The sequence below is a fragment of the Amphiprion ocellaris genome, chromosome 7, assembly GCF_022539595.1.
Source record: "Amphiprion ocellaris isolate individual 3 ecotype Okinawa chromosome 7, ASM2253959v1, whole genome shotgun sequence".
NCBI lineage: Eukaryota > Metazoa > Chordata > Actinopteri > Pomacentridae > Amphiprion > Amphiprion ocellaris.
In genome coordinates this window covers 15,208,987-15,224,926 of record NC_072772.1, presented here as the reverse complement: position 1 = coordinate 15,224,926, position 15,940 = coordinate 15,208,987, and the positions used below count along the sequence as shown (strand labels likewise).

The window sequence follows — 15,940 nt, the reverse complement described above, 5'->3', positions numbered from 1 at the left end:
ACTGAAGGAGGCTGTGGAGACTTGTGTCGACGTAAATCACATTTTGTATTTGGAACAGCGAGGAGGCAGGCAGCAGGGAGAAGTGATTCCATTTGAAGGCCCGTATCAACCACGGGCTTCACTGCATATTGTTAGAAATCTGCAGAAATGAGAGGAGAGGGTGCATGGTCGGAGAGGAGAAAAGACATATTAACTTGAACATCTTTGCCAAGAAAGAGAAATATACTAGTACAAATGCACATCATTTTTTTTTCTTTTGAAGAATGACTCTTTTCCTAAACAACCTAATTCACCTGTGCTATATGTGTACGCTACAGGTTTAAACTGCAGAGGAGACACTTTTAAACAATTATTAATAGTTGTGTATATATTTTTACGCCCTCGGAGGACAGCTTGAATAACTGCTAAACCCAAAAGAGCTGTCTTTTCTTACAGCTTCACAACACTCATTAAAATGAGAAAAAAAAGGTAATCATCCAACAGAGACAAATGCGACTCTGCCCAGAAATGAGATTATATGTCGTGCAGTAGCAGCACTATCGGCAGCAGAGGTGTTACCCTCTGTGTAACCGCAGCTGTCCCTTCATGCTGCACACTACACATGGCTTTCTAGCACATTACTGTTATACACAGCGAGGGTGAGACCATTAAGACTGAACTGTGTCATGTTCACTTCAGTTGTCCTTCATGTGGGGGACAAGCTCAGAGAGAGAGAGAGGCGGTGTTCTTGATGCTGCCAGAGAGAGTACGTCATGTTCAGTGAAAGCTGCCGAGTTTGAATCTTGTTGGTCTGTCAATATTTGGATTAGACGCTGAGAGATAGAACAGGGCAGAAACAGGGCGTCGCTCTACTTCATTATCATGTCGGGTTACATATCATATTCAAGGGCACCTTGGCTGTGATTGATGAGGGAGCAGCCTGTTTGTTTGTTTGTCTACCTCACTGTTATTATTTCAACTGCTGTAAGTAGATGCGGTGCCCGTACGATATGTGGGGCCTCCTGGTACACACTGACCCCACTCCCCACCCCCCGCTTTGTTTAGGCTGTTTGGTTCCTTCCAGCTACATGATGTAGAAACAGCTGATCTGCAAATTTGCAAATTACTAAGAGCTTCAGATATTACCTTCGGATTTGTCCCCATTTAAACTTGTGAATGCATACATTAAATCATATGGATTGTCAACATAAACGTGTGTTTTAAAAATTAAGTCCTTCGGCAGATTGTGTGATGTTTTGAAGTAGCAAAACAGAATGTCACCTCTTACCACATTTGCTCGTACATCAGATCTGGGATGCACAAACATCATCGTCTCTGTGGCTGATCCTCCTTCCAGTGTGTTTTTCTCTGGTGTAGTTTTGACTCATAATGATCTTTTGCACCTTGATGTCTTTTTGTGTTAGCATTTATAGATTTTCTATGGATTTTACAGACATTCCCATTGGTTGGCATCTGACAGGGTTGACATGTATGCTTTATCGTGTTTAGCATCAGCGGTTAGTGGTAATTAGCATTATGTTGTGAGCATTATATAATTAACTTAATTACCACAGAGAAGAAAGCCTTTAACGAGTATGACAATAAACAGTGACAGTTCACAATTCTGACCTTAAACTCTGAGAAAACAGTCAGAACTCAAATATATATTTATATTACACCGGCCCTAATCCTTTTCTACATGCAGGACTTTTTTTTTTTTTTAAATGGGAGAGCAAATAATTGAACTTATCTGTGAATATAATTGTTGTAGCAAGTAAATTTGTCTTAAAACTGAAACTTTTCATGAAAATGACAATGAGAATGTAAAACTGTGCTCCCTCAGAATAATTTAATGCATGATGTCCTTGCCTGTAAGGATTCTTCACTGTCATTTCTATTTTAGAGTTATTTTTTGACTTTATTAAAGTGCACAGTGGAGAGAGAGAGAGACAGGAAATGCAGGGAGAAGAGTGGGGGAAAGACATGCAGTAAATGGCCATTAGTTGAACTCGAACCCATGACCACTGCGTCAAGACTGTAGCCCTTGTTTAGAGAGACACCCTTCCGTGTCATTTTTAGTTCTATTTTTATATTTTTGCCGCTTTTATACTTCGATACATTTAAACTGAAGGTTACCAGTTGTGTCCATTATGCTCCATGTACCAGAGACACAACCCCATCCATATCACTGGCTGATAATTTGGCTTATGTTGTGTAAACCTTTTCTATTTTTGTATTAAGAAGACACTTTTTGCATTTTTTCCCCTTTAAATTAAAAAATGAATGTCTAGTATTCGCCTTCATTTTTAAAAAAATCCATATTGAGCTACTAGATACTGAACCGTGTTCACCAAACTTTGTCTGCTTGACACAGACAGACAAAAACTGTTAGTGCCTCATTGTCCGACAGTCTGGCCGGTTATTGTACAGTGGACTTATCTGAATTCTGTTGCTGGAAACCGCTTACACCAGGTGTTATGAGAACTGCTTAGACTCAGCAACACAATTTATTTAAAACCCAAACAAACAGAATAGAAGATAAAAAAGCTCCATAGAGCTGCTGGCCTAAAGTTGTGAATTATTTTGGTGCTATTGGTGACCCTCTCAGATTACGCAACCATTCTATTCACTGTCAGCATTGGAACTATTGATTGGTTCATGGTTAAATTTGAATGTGAGGGGTAAAGCTTGTCATTTCCTCTGGCTTCACAAAGCCTGAGCTGATCAGCCTTCATTTAAATGTCAAGAAAGAGAAGCTGTGCAAGTACACACACACGCAAACACACACACACACACACACACACACACACACACACACACACACACACACACACATACACATTCTCTGTCGCTCTCTGTCTTACACACAAAAGGACATACGCAAGCATGAGCCTTGCACACACACAGACACTTTGTGTTAGCTTAATTGTGAAGTGACTTTGACTCTGACTTTCATTCTGCAGCTTAAACCATCCATGCCCCAAATGCAAAGGAATCCATAAAACTCTTAAACTTCCCCGGATAATTCTTATCACCAATGGCTCTGTGAAGTGTCTCAGTGTTTAGAGGATTTTTTTTTTTTAACCCTCTGCATTTGTTTTATGAAGACTGATTTGCAAATCTTGTTTGGTTTGATGTTTGCACATGTTATTGATTTTTGCTGAGTGCTCAGGGTGGTAAATAATCACAGTGGATATATTGCCTCCGATGCAAGTTTCGCTTTGTTTACAGGGACAGGGCTGTTTAATTGCACTTTGTGCTCAGTGCTCAAAGCAGCTTGATATGGAAATGTATTGGATTTTTAGAAAATTTGTTCAGTTTAATTGAATTTATTGCTTGGCTCTGTTTTGTTTGAAAGGGATTATTAAGAAACTGCATTTTAGTTGCTGCATTGCACAGAGTTGAGATCATATAACTTCTCTGACTATAATGTTCCACTTTAGTTTCTCACTGAACTTCAAACAGCAGAGAACACGACTCAGTTTAGAGTCAACATAAATCCTTAATACAGTGGACAAATTTTAAAATGCTGTTCTGGAAACATTACAGTTTCTTAATTAAAACAGTTTAAGTATCGTGACACTTTTGACATGCAGGCTGGATGGATGGAACAGACAGATGGATGGGACAAATTTAAAGCGCTCAACTATATAGCTGAAGAGATATTTCTGGCTGAATTATTTTCTTTCTCTCAAAGTATGTGCAAACTCAAAGCAAAGCGAGTTCTCATCTTGGTTTATTTGCTTTACTTTCTCACAGACCAGATTTCCGCTGCTGTTGTCTCACATCTTTACAGCAACTTTTCGGTGCTTTTGTGTCACCTCTACTTTTCGTCTGCATTCAGTGTGAAGATATTTTACAGTGACAGGTTTGAAGTCAAAACTAATGTTCACTCTCTCGCAACTGCGGCAAGCACAGAAATGCAAAGTACAGGTGCTTCTGAAAACAAAATGTTTAATGCAAAAAAAAAAAGAGCAAAATGTTTACCTACTGATAGTGTTTCTGTGGTGTGCTGCAGGCACGAAAATGTCGGAAATGCAGGCCGTACACTGTCGGCCCTTTGAGATCAGATAAGAGAGTAAGCTTTAGACCTCCATGCCCCTCGATTCAGTGTCAGTCACTCCCACACAGGCCAGTTTTCTGCGGTAACACTGTGAAGAATTCTAGGTCTCTGCTGCAATACATCCTATCAGTCACTTCATGAAGCTGCTTTTTCTTTTTTTTTTTTTTGTCTTTTTTTTGCCTTAAGCAAGTGTTCCGCATGGCTGAGTGTCCACAGGGAGCCTCAGTGAACATGCAGTCTCAGCGTGACAGGTCGGTTCCCAAATAGAGGTTATTTCTACAACACTTAGCCAGTGAAGACATACCTGCATATACCGGCATTAACACAGCAGACTCATGGATATGTGCAGATGTGCATATACATTTACTGTTTGTGCACCTACTGAGTGCTACAGGTCAAAAAAAAACAGCCAATCTCGACACATTCGCATTTGGATCAAGGTAAGAGGCTCACATGAAGCACCCAGCAGATAGGTAATTGGATTCTGCAAGATAGCCAGAACTGGAATCTCTCCCGCCACTAATGTGTTCAGTGAAATATGCAGATGAGTGGGTTTATCTCCTCTAACATCGGCATTTTCCAAATAGATCCAATACCTCTGAAATACATCAAACACACTCAGTTTTTATCCCAGTCAGCAATTATGCCAGACTCCCACCTCCAGTGTTTGTAATGTGATCTGCTATGTCGGCATATCCCTCCCTTCATTAGAGTGGCTGTCTCGCAAAATACTCGCAATTAGAAGAGGATCTTCTTAATGGCAGGAAAACCCACCCTGCAAGTGAGACAGAGGCAGTATCTTCCCCTGGACTGAGCTGACATATTGCAGCTCGGCAGCAATTAAATGGAAGGAACAAAGAAAGTGATACAGAGTCATTTTACCCATGCGGGCTCTCCAGGAAACTGGCAAAGGGAAGGCACTTTTAGGCCCAAATGATGGCCTGTCTCCTGGGCTTGATCACTGTGAGCCTCTGAAGGCTGCCATATGACACAAACCTTTATGCTAATGCCAAGAGCAGAAGTCCAGACTAGCAGTCTCGGGAGTGTATCAAATCAATTAACAACAATCAACAGTCACTGCAGGGTGCATTTTTTATGATTTGTTTACAGATTTTAGAAAGCTGAAGCCTTGTTATGAAATGATAAAAATCCATTTGACAGCTTTGCAAAAGGACTTTCTAAAAGACTTTCAGCAAACAGAGCCTGCAGGGAGCACAAAATGTGCTGGACTCCACATTTTTTTAAAAAAGTTTTTGGGGTGGAATAGGCACTGCAGCCTCCCTCAGTCCTGTCAAATCAGCTATCAGATAAGTGAGCCTGTACTCTGCCTTTGAATCTATCAGTATGGATTCAGTCACAGCCTTTCTGCAGACTGTGATGTTTTCCTTGCTCCTCAGTCGATGGATAGAAAATGTGTCCTTCGCCGAGTGACCACACCACTGTATCAAATTGAGATGAAATGCCACTATAACTCGGAGCAGAGTCATCGCATGACACCCTCTGCAGTCACCAGCGATGGCACTGTGTTGTTGTGACTAAAGGAGGAAACATCATGTAATAGGAATGCAGAGGTCAAAACTCCCTGATCGAATGTGAAGCAATGCCTGAAAGAGCGCTGAGTGCACCAGACAGGGCTCTGTCAGGACTGCTGCTGGCAGATGGGGGGGCGATGCGTCGTCATTTGCTTCTATTCTGATCTGACCTGTCAGTCGAGATTCATCTAGTGAGAAATACGCTGTTTGCTCCCGCAGTTTCTGCCACAAGTACTAAGATAGATAGATAGATAGATAGATAGATAGATAGATAGATAGATAGATAGATAGATAGATAGATAGATAGATAGATAGATAGATAGATAGATAGCATTCATAAATGTTCACATAGCTTGAACCTGCATACTGAGTATTACATGAAGTCCATCGTTACATTTAAACCTGCTCTAGGAGTTCTGACTCTGCTCGCTGCTGCCTTTCAGGCGACGCAGTGAGGCAACTATTAACCTCGTCTTTATCCAAACGTACCACTTTGTCATGCAAGTTAAAGGTATGCAGCAGCGCTCATCCAACCTGGACATCCATGTTCACCTTTAATTCCTCCTCTGTCACTAGGATTACTTAAACCCCCCAGTTTTATGGGTAGCGAAGCCCTTCAATTTCCCCAAGCCCTTGTAATTATGCAGACGAGGAGTGTGAACCATGTGATTGTGTTCTACGGCAGAAGTTATATTACCTTTTTAGGGTGTCAAGGAGAGTTCCTCGGGGAGCGGCATATAATTGCAGCTCACACAGGATTCAATTGTTAGAGCATGTTAGAGGGATTTTCTTATTGTTTGCCTGACTGCACCAGCGCCAGCCGTGCTTAAACTGTCAGTGCAGTTGTAGAAGTGAAATATGTTAGTAACATGATACATAATCAAAGGTCAGCTCTGCCGTAGAGGCATTGCACACTTTGCTGTCCCTAACGGTGGCTAACATGTTTCTTTTTTCTGATTTCTAATGATCCCGTCGACTACCTAAGACTGGCCTTTAATGGCATCACCTAGCAACAGGGGCTCCACACACAGGCAGCTTAAAGCCAGGCGGAGGACCTAAAAAATATCACAAAATGACCTCCCAAAAACAACCCCCAATTCCTCCAATCTGCTTCAAAATTGACACTGCACTTCCCCAGCATTAAACCTGGCAATGGTTGTTGGGGAATGCAAAGAAAGCCCCTCAGACAGAGATTTCTTGATTTAGCAGAGATTCCCCGACTTCCCATTTGCTCTCTTTTATGACAGCTGGGCTCTACAGTGTGCATTTTGCAGCTCATGCAAGTGAAAATGTGACTATTTTGTGTGCTTTCAGCTCTGAAATCCAGCAAAAAAAAAAAAAACCCACAGTGAGCGGAACATTCAGTAGCATCTTCTCATTTTAGGCCAGCACTGACTGTTACTCTTAAAAGTTACAACGACATTTGTCACCTACAGCATATTATATTGCTTTTCTACATTTAATCTATGGTGACCTAATAATTAAATGAAGAAGGGTGCCTCTGCATATTCAGCTCCTCTTTGGAAAAGCTGACAGCATCATTTCAGTTTCCGTGGCTGTATTGTCCTTTCTTTCATATTATGTCTATTATTTTGGTGTATAAGGTGAATAATTTTTAACCAGGACGTGTTTGGGTCAAGGACGTGGTGTGTTTTAGGTTTAGTAGGATACTCGTGTTATGTCAGTGGACGAGATACATGCTGTAGTTAAAGAAAATTGCACTTCTGCTGATATCCATTGATTTTTTAAAATCATATAAAAACATCTTTGGCATGAAAAAAATATTTTGTGTGACTTTAGTTTGATCTTATTTCATTTTCCAGTTACATAGCCTGAGTGTGCACTGAGCTGCTGTGTGACTGAGATGAAAATAGAACCTGACTTTGTCAAAACTCACTGTGAACTTGTTAGCATGCTTCCACCACTGGGCCTAAGTCTCGCCTTGCAGAGTTGCTAGCATGGCTGTGTCCTCCTTAGACACAGGGCAAGTTATTTTACAATGAAATATGATACCTGCATAATATCTTACTCTGAAGTGTGAGCCCACATGCTACAGTCAAGACTGTGAACAAGGGCTGATGAATAGGTAATGACTGCCGTCTTGTTTAATCCTTCACAGCGGTGATGTTTAAAGCTTCACCTGCAGTGATAGAGTTAAAGTCCTTACAATGCTCACTAAAGCGCTGAGGTCAGAAGAAGTGTTGTGAACAATAATCACAAGGAGTACGATCCTGTGAAAGGACATGAGATAAATATTTCAGGCAGCCTGTTGTCTTTCTACAGGGACTGCTAAAGTTGTGATAGTAGCGGCTCATAAACATTCAGCACAGGCAGGCGACTAAACCGGTAGCCTGGAGCATGTCATCACCTTCAAAGTTTCCTAAAGTGTTTGCTGATGCCCGTTTACAGTCTTGCGATTCTGCCAGTGTAATGCCTCCAACCAAACATGAGAGGCAAAGCTGCCAAGAGCACAACAACAGCAGTCACCTACTCGCCAGGAGTAAAAATGAACCCCTTCTCGACTGCCTCTGTGGGGTCAACTAAACCCTCGCAAAAGCTGGGAATGACCATGGGAGATTGAACGACAGAGGAGAAGATGAAAGGTGCGTGGTGAAAGGTTGTGGTTGCTTCACTTTGGAAGTGAATGCACTGTTAGTGTAATGGTACTCAAAGCATCAACACTGGCCTGTCATAGCAGACACTCCAAAGGATAAAGGACTGCAGGGATGCAGTGAAGCACACAGACAGCAGCAATGGGCCAAGTCTGGGAACAGTTCTGAGACTGCTCTAAATGCTCTGTGGTCATCGGAAGCACTAGATATTCATTCAGTATAGAGCTGCCCCTCATCATTACTTAAAACAATATTTAAAGCAGGACACAACCAGGAGCTATTATCTATTTATACCCCAGAGACCGACCGGGATCCTGGTAGTTTCACCCAGCAGCACCATCAGGCTGCTGATGTTATTCCTGTACAGCTCTGCAGCTCCGGCTCAGGCTAGAAATTCTTCACAGGGATCAGCGTATTCCAGAAATGGTGTGGGTGGTAGTGGTGGCGTGTGTGTGTGTGTGTGTGTGTGTGTGTGTGTGTGTGTGTGTGTGTGTGGCAGGGGGAAGAGAGGTAATATTACAGCAGGATTGCCTATAAATCCACAACCTTCTCCTGTCCTCTGGCTCTGAAGTCCTCCCTGAGGGGGATCAGCAGGTAGTGTTGAGAACGCATTTTGGCAGGGAATTTCGGGGGGGTTTCATAAATGGATCTTGCATGCTGGTTTTCCGTTGTCTTCTTGTTTTTGTTTAACAAATACATGGGTTGATTTGAATATGTGAAGATTCTATAATTAAAAATTCCCACCTGCATTGTTGAAGCTAGTGAAAAAATAGGTAATAACATACAACAGTAACTTAAATCCTGTCAAATTTGTCATCCAGTTCAGTGCTCAGTGTTGCCTGCTGTCGCTGTGGCCATAGCTGGGCAGGTTTAATAGCTCTGGCTCAAAGCCAGAACGTGGAGGAGTTGTGGCACAGTTGGAGCCACATGAATCGATGTAGCTTCATTATTACTGAGATTATTGTTATTATTATTATTATTATTATTATTATTATTATTATTATTATTATTATTATTATTATATATGATATTGGTCACAGGGCTGAAACCCTGTAAAGAGATCTGATATTGTCAAACACATGGCAACCACTGGGGCAATTTATTGGAATGTTAAGGTACGAATGTGTGTTATTAATGGAAGTGCTGCATCTTGGAGTCTTGAATGACTAGTACTTTGCAGTATAGCCTAGACTTTGGCTAAATTTTGTATATTTTGTGGTGTAATTATAAATGAATACGTTGAGTTACGGAGTTTGATTATCTTAAAAGCCATAACATACGATATTTACGTCACTCACTCTTACTGTGGGATTTCTCAGTCGTTGAGTCTTTTGGTAATATTGTGTGCATTGTGTGCGATTTCTCAATGAAATGCATTTTAAAAGCAAGGTCTTTTTAAAGCCATCTTTTCATTTTTATTTGTTTAATATTTTGTTATCATTGTAGTTTCCAGCAGGTTCTAAAGCAGAGCCACCAGGCTTCTCTTAACACAGTAAGTAGCATAAAGTCTGACAGCGATAAGGGCAAGACAACAGAGCGAGGTAAATAAATAGTGCTTTTGATTTAACCTGTGCCAAGCTTTTCTAACGCGCCATCAGTCCCAGCTGCCTCGCGTTGCTATGGCAACCTGTGGTCAGGCTGAGCTCAGCACAGTGCATTTTTTGGTCTTGAGAAAAACCATAAACAGGAGGACAAACAAAGACGACTCTCCAAAGCTGTGATGAGGACACACTAGAGGGGTATTGATACCAGCCTGTGTACTGTCATAAGTATGCAAATTGTCTTGGCTTGTGTGAAGACTGCACCGCATCCATCATCCACATCTCATGCTACTTCACTGTGTCAGTGCACGCAGTGCGCAATTAAATTGTATACCTCACAGAATGTATGAAGGTGTCAGGAGATTATTGCTGTAAAATCTTTCAAATAAATCACCTCGGAGATAATTACATCACATCATTGCTATTAAGCCTTTGACATTTCCTTTATTCTTTAATGTGAGTATAATGAAAGGCTAACATTAAATTCAACGTGCTTCTACCCAGCTGATAATCGACTAAATGGGTAATTATGATTTAACTGGATGACTGTGAGTTCTGAGAGCTCGAGGGTGACCTGCACGCTTGATGATTGTTCTTGTAAAAGGACATCCTGTGCTCTGCGGCTTGGCCTTCATTGAGCTGTCAGGAGCTGTGGGGGATGCAGCTCTGTCAGCCCTGCCTGCCCACCTCCACCATCCACGGGATCGATCACGCCGCCGCCGCCGCCTCCTCGAGAAACCCAACCACCACAGCTCCTCCAATTACTGCTGATGGGCCACATCTTTCTATCAGAGTAGGTGTCAGAGTCATACTGCACCTTTCTGAGCCAGGGAGAGACAGAGAGAGAAAGGATAGTGTGGCGAGCTTGAAGTGAATAGAGATGCAGAGGGAAAAAGACAGAGTAAGAAGGGACGTGGTGACAAGCGTGCACAGCTGGCGAAACGCTCTATGTTGAGCTTTGCCAAGACGGATGCTGAACTTAGACCCGCATGTGCATTATTAATATTGACCACTTACACAAGAATAAAGACGCATTTACTCACCAACTGACATGCCTGAATTAATCATGGAGCCATACCCAAAAGGCATGATGAATTCTCTTTCATGACAAACCTGGCAATTTCATTTAAATGACAGATGTCTTCAGACTGAAAAAAACAAAGGCCACCAGCTCTGTCATTATCTGACTCACCATCAAAGTTTCAGCAGAGGACAGTCTGTTTTGTTTTCCCCCAGCAGGGCATTTTCCACTCGCTGAAATGATTCCACGGTGGTGATCGTACGTATCTTCAAAGGAAAAATATTTCTATCACGTACGAGAGAGTCCAAGTGATGTATGAGGGGAGATTGTCAGGAATGGGATTATTGCATGTCTGGGGAATTTGTGTAGAGGAGTCCAGTAAAGGTCTCACCCTCCAAGGACTTATATAAAACACAGTTTCCACAGTGAATCTTGCCGAAAATAAGCATGCGCCTCAGTGGTCCCATAGCACACTGGTTGCCTTTTTTTGCCATGGGCAAGTAAATCTGTATGTGTACTGTATATTGTTGTGGGTCCATATACTTTTACTGTATGCATGCTGTATACTGCTGTCCTAGACATGGCTCCCAATGGGTCCATGATGAGAAGGCTGAACTGGAAAAGATTGTCTTCTCCCTCAGATTCGACCATATTATAAAATATACTGAAAACCATGCAGCAATCACTATATATATATATATATATACATACACATGAATTAAAACATGTTTGAAACCACAGCTTTTTGCACATTCTGTTTATTCCATTCCGGTCTGCAAATTGGACATCTTCTGTATGTGAGCAATTATCGGTTTTTGATAGGTGCAAAACCTGCATGTGTGAAAGTGAGCGCAGGTCCATCCCTCTTCTGATGAGTCACATTAGCAGATCTGAAGTCAATCAATACCAACACCACCCTGTCTGCTCTTTCTCCTCGCTCCATCCAATCCAATCCTCCAACCTTCAGGTTCTGGCCTTTCATCCATCACTGTCAGGTGCAAAGACTGACGTGGTCGCGGCGGTCGGCCCACGTTAGAGCCAACCACAGCCAGCCGCGCAGTAGGAGCTTGTCTGAAAGTGTGTGAATGTGTCTGCACTGATCACCCACGTAAATATACCACAGTGTGTGTGTGTGTGTGTGTGTGTGTGTGTGTTAAAGTGTTTGGTGTCTGGCTATGGAGCAGAACATGACAGAACGATGGTTGAGCAGTGTTCGCTGCAGTCTAGGGTTTGTGCTGTAAAACCGTGAAGGTCCAGAATGTACATTTTTTTCAACACTTACAACAAATACAAAGCTAAATTAAACAGGGAGCTATAATTGAAAACATTCTTTTTATGAACATACAAAGAAAGTATTTGGCGAGAATCAGAAGTCACATAATGTTGTTGCAAAAATACTGGAACTGCCAAATCACCGACACAAACTGTTCATTGTGGTTAGTGTAAGGTGTGGTAGCACTGAGATGTGTTAAGTACTGTGAAAGAACCACCGTTCCCTCTTCATTTTTTAATGAGATGAAACAGCACAGTTGGTCGAAGCACATCAAGGCTGCAACTAGATGTAATGAGAGCAAACAAACACAGTTCAGATTCTCTCTTTTAACGTTCAAATTAGGTTTTGTTGAGTTTGTGTCAGTGGTCAACAATATCCAGACAGCCAAACACAGATGTAGCTCTTGAATTATAGGTATATAAATAAGCCCCAGACAGTCTGTTTTATTATACAGTAAGCAGACACAGAGGTGCAGAGGTTTTGGAGAAATAAATGCATCAGTCTTAATAAAACATTTACAGGACATTAATGCCATCATGAAAACGGTCACTGTCTTTGTGCTCTCACAGTATTAAGCAGCAGCAAATGTATATTCAGTGTAGTAACCATAGCTACATGTGGCACAAAAGACACATTTCAGTGCCTGGTTTATCTTTAACCCCCGATGAGCAGAGGCACAGCATGAGATCCTCGAGCTCCTGTGATTGATCCAAAGCTGACAATTATTGCTGTCTGAGCTTTTTTTTCAACTGAGTCCCACTGCATTGAGACAACCTACTGGGCAAATCCTTGTCCTTTTTTTAAGTATATACTTTTTTACATTTCTTAGGCATTCATTGACTTTAAATCTTCACTGCTAACCTCATACTATGCTCTATTAAGCCATTGTTCAATCTATTCTTTGCTATTATTCTATCATTTTGTCACAGTTTTGTTCATATTGTGTATCTCGGTCCCTTTGTTCATCTGATATTGCTACAGCTGTGGGGTTGTAATAGTGATACAACACAAACAGCTCTTCAGACATGGAATAGCAATGGTTCTACAGTGATATATTGTTCCCTGTCATCCAGGAGGTGCAGGTTTGCAGTCTTTCATCTCCATCATGTCAAAGCACAATGCGACATTGTGTGATGGAGCAGGAGGTTGTGTGTCACGGTGTGGGTTTATCATTGTGTAGACAGTATCTCTCTTTACATTTAGTGCATTTTACTTTTAGGATAGTCTACATGGAAGCGATGTTCATTTCCAATTTCATTCAGCCTGTCTTCACGCTCGCATGCATAAAGAAAACAGCTGTTTTCTTTCTCCGAGTGACCCTGCAGCTTGTTGTTTCCTCGCTTAGCTCCGCATTCGTTTTCCCGTGCTTTCCTTCTTTTGTTGTAATTTGGCACCACGGACTGTGCTTTAAATCCTGCTGCTCAGGTCGAGTATCCGTGAGTCAGCTGGCCCCACAGAAAGAGCATTCCCCACGGTTTTGAGATAATTACATTTTCCTCTTATGATGACCCTATTGAATTTAGATTAAGTCAATAACCAACCTGCAGCACAGCATGCCCTCTGGATTGTATCCTGTCAATAGGCTGTTAATGTGCCCAAGCCTTGTCCTATTTTTCCTCATGTGGCATCAGCTGGTCCCCCTTTACAACCACAGCGGCTGCCCACAGGCGAGTACAACCAACACAGTGGCAGATGAGGCTGACAGAGGAAGTCTCATCAATAATGGAGAGCGGTAGCTGGGGGAGTCATGCAGAGGAATTGTGGTAGAGTGAGTGAGAAGTGCAGCTGGTGTGTTTGTCTCATTTCTTCCAAATGGACATTTTGAAATGACGGTCCCCAGAGGCCATGCTTAAGAGGAAAGCAGCTATTAATAGCTGATAGGCTGAATAAGTTGTCAGACTGCTGTTTAGCTATGGTCATATTTTAGAGCTTATTGGACATTTTCCTGTCACTGTGTCCCCAGGGAGCTGGATAAATAAACTAATTAATACTACAGGAGAATACGAAATTATTGACTTTTTTTTCCTTCTGAATTTTAAAGGCCTGAGCAGTGGTTGTCATACTATATGACAGAAATGTGAAATACCCAAATATGTTTCCAGCTGAGGTCAGCTGCATGGGTGTCGCCCTAAAAGACACACCCCACGGAGGCAAAAAAGAAAAACCTCATCAATTTCCTGCCTGTCAAGCAGCGTGTAACTTTAACGTAGACACCCACAATGACTATCTCTCCTGACAGCTGTCCAGATGCAAACACAAAAGCTGTCACAGAGGTTTTGAGAATGACCCAGTGGCTGTTACAGCTTGGCAGCGTCTCCTCCCAGCTGCCATCCTGCTCATTCCCTTTCTTCAATGCCCCTCATTGTACTGGGAAGAGGAGGCCCATTCTTACTCACAACTCTCGTGCTCTTGTTTCTCCAGGGCCCAACCCTGAGGACGTGAAACTCGTTGGGAGTGTTTGGATGTCACCCGTGCCACAGCTTCTACTACGTCTGACCACCTTCAGTTGCACACATCTGTGCTCTCCAAGCGGCACCAATTAAGAGCAAGCTCGAGGCAAAGAGTATCTGACGACGCCGACGCAAGGAGGAAGGGAATACACTGGAGGAGGGGCCTGTGTACTTGCAGGGGACAGACAGAGTGCTGCTTGTGAGTATCATATCGTTACATACAGCTGACCGGGGCCATGCAACCTATTTGATGTTTTTCTCCAAAGCAGGAAAAAGAAAATGGAGCAATAACCACAGTGAACAATGAATGGAAGATAATATGAATTTTGTCGGCAGCAAATCTATCCAGGTGTGTTATGACAAACATCAGGTTAGTTTTTTAATCTGGGTAAATAGTCTGTGTTGCAGACAGCCAGGCTGACCTTGAATCTTGCTTTGTTGTTTTTTTCTGTCACTGCATCCCTCATCAACAAACACCCAGCAGCCTCATTTATTTCTTTGTTCTAAAGGAAAGCTAAATTTAAAACCCTGAGCATCAAAGGATGCGGTTAACGGTAAAATGAGGATGCAGGTGATAGTACCCCCACCCACGATCCTTCTTACTCTCCGTCTCACTCTATCATGGCTGTCTTTCTCCATTCAGTCTTTTCACCTGGAAATACAGCAGAGGAATTAGGTGGAGGACAGGGGCAAAATTATCTGACAGATCCACTTACCTCCGCTGTCTGCGATCCCCCTGGCCTCTGATATTATTAGAGGTTGATATATATGTAGGCTCAGAGCATGGGAGTGGGAGAAGGTTGGGGAGGGGAGGGGAGGTGTGAGAGCTCAACAGCCAGTGCTTCCGATGAGAAAGCAGAGGAAATAATCTTGAGGTGTGGAGGCAGCAAATGATTAGATGAGGAGGTGGGAGAGAGAAAAGGAATAGAAGAGGTTTGGCTGTTTCCTTGCTTGTAGGCTCAGTTTTATCCTCGCTATAGACATGAAAGAAAAGAGTTCTTACTGGCAAGGCAAGGGTGAGATGAATCCTAACTTTACATTTTTTTCGTGTTGTCTTTTGCATGGTGCAAACACACACAGCAGAGATAGGACAGGTCAGCACAGGGATCTATAGGACTTATATAAACCGCAGTGCACTGGGATCACACCACAGGTCGATAGCAGAGCTCCACACTGCACCAAATATTAAACCTCAATGCCTGATATTAAGATGAAGGGTTTCATTGCAGAAAGAGGCAACCGCCGTTAGAAAAAAGAAGTTCTGAGTGAATGATCATCATGAAAATAAATTGTATTTTTACAAACATCAATTACAGTATCTCTTTATCCATGTTAGTAGCATCTGACCATCATAGCACCAGAGTGTGAATTATAATGATTTTGAGGGTTGTTGACTTTTCTGCTCTCAGAGCCATGAGGTTTTCATTTTTAGCATGAACAGCATATGAATAAAACCAGGAAAATTAGTG

At 42.2% G+C, this 15,940-nt stretch overlaps 1 protein-coding gene across 4 annotated transcripts in view; it reads left to right on the top strand.

The window, feature by feature from the left end:
- The window catches only part of LOC111569168 (galactosylgalactosylxylosylprotein 3-beta-glucuronosyltransferase 1), an 81,136-nt gene that overhangs the window by 20,724 nt on the left and 44,472 nt on the right, over nt 1-15,940 (top strand). For all 4 annotated transcript variants that reach the window (XM_023271153.3, XM_023271152.3, XM_055012403.1 and 1 more), the window contains one exon: nt 14,443-14,670. The gene's annotated coding sequence lies outside the window, so the exon portion shown is untranslated. The remainder of the gene's footprint in view (nt 1-14,442; nt 14,671-15,940) is intronic.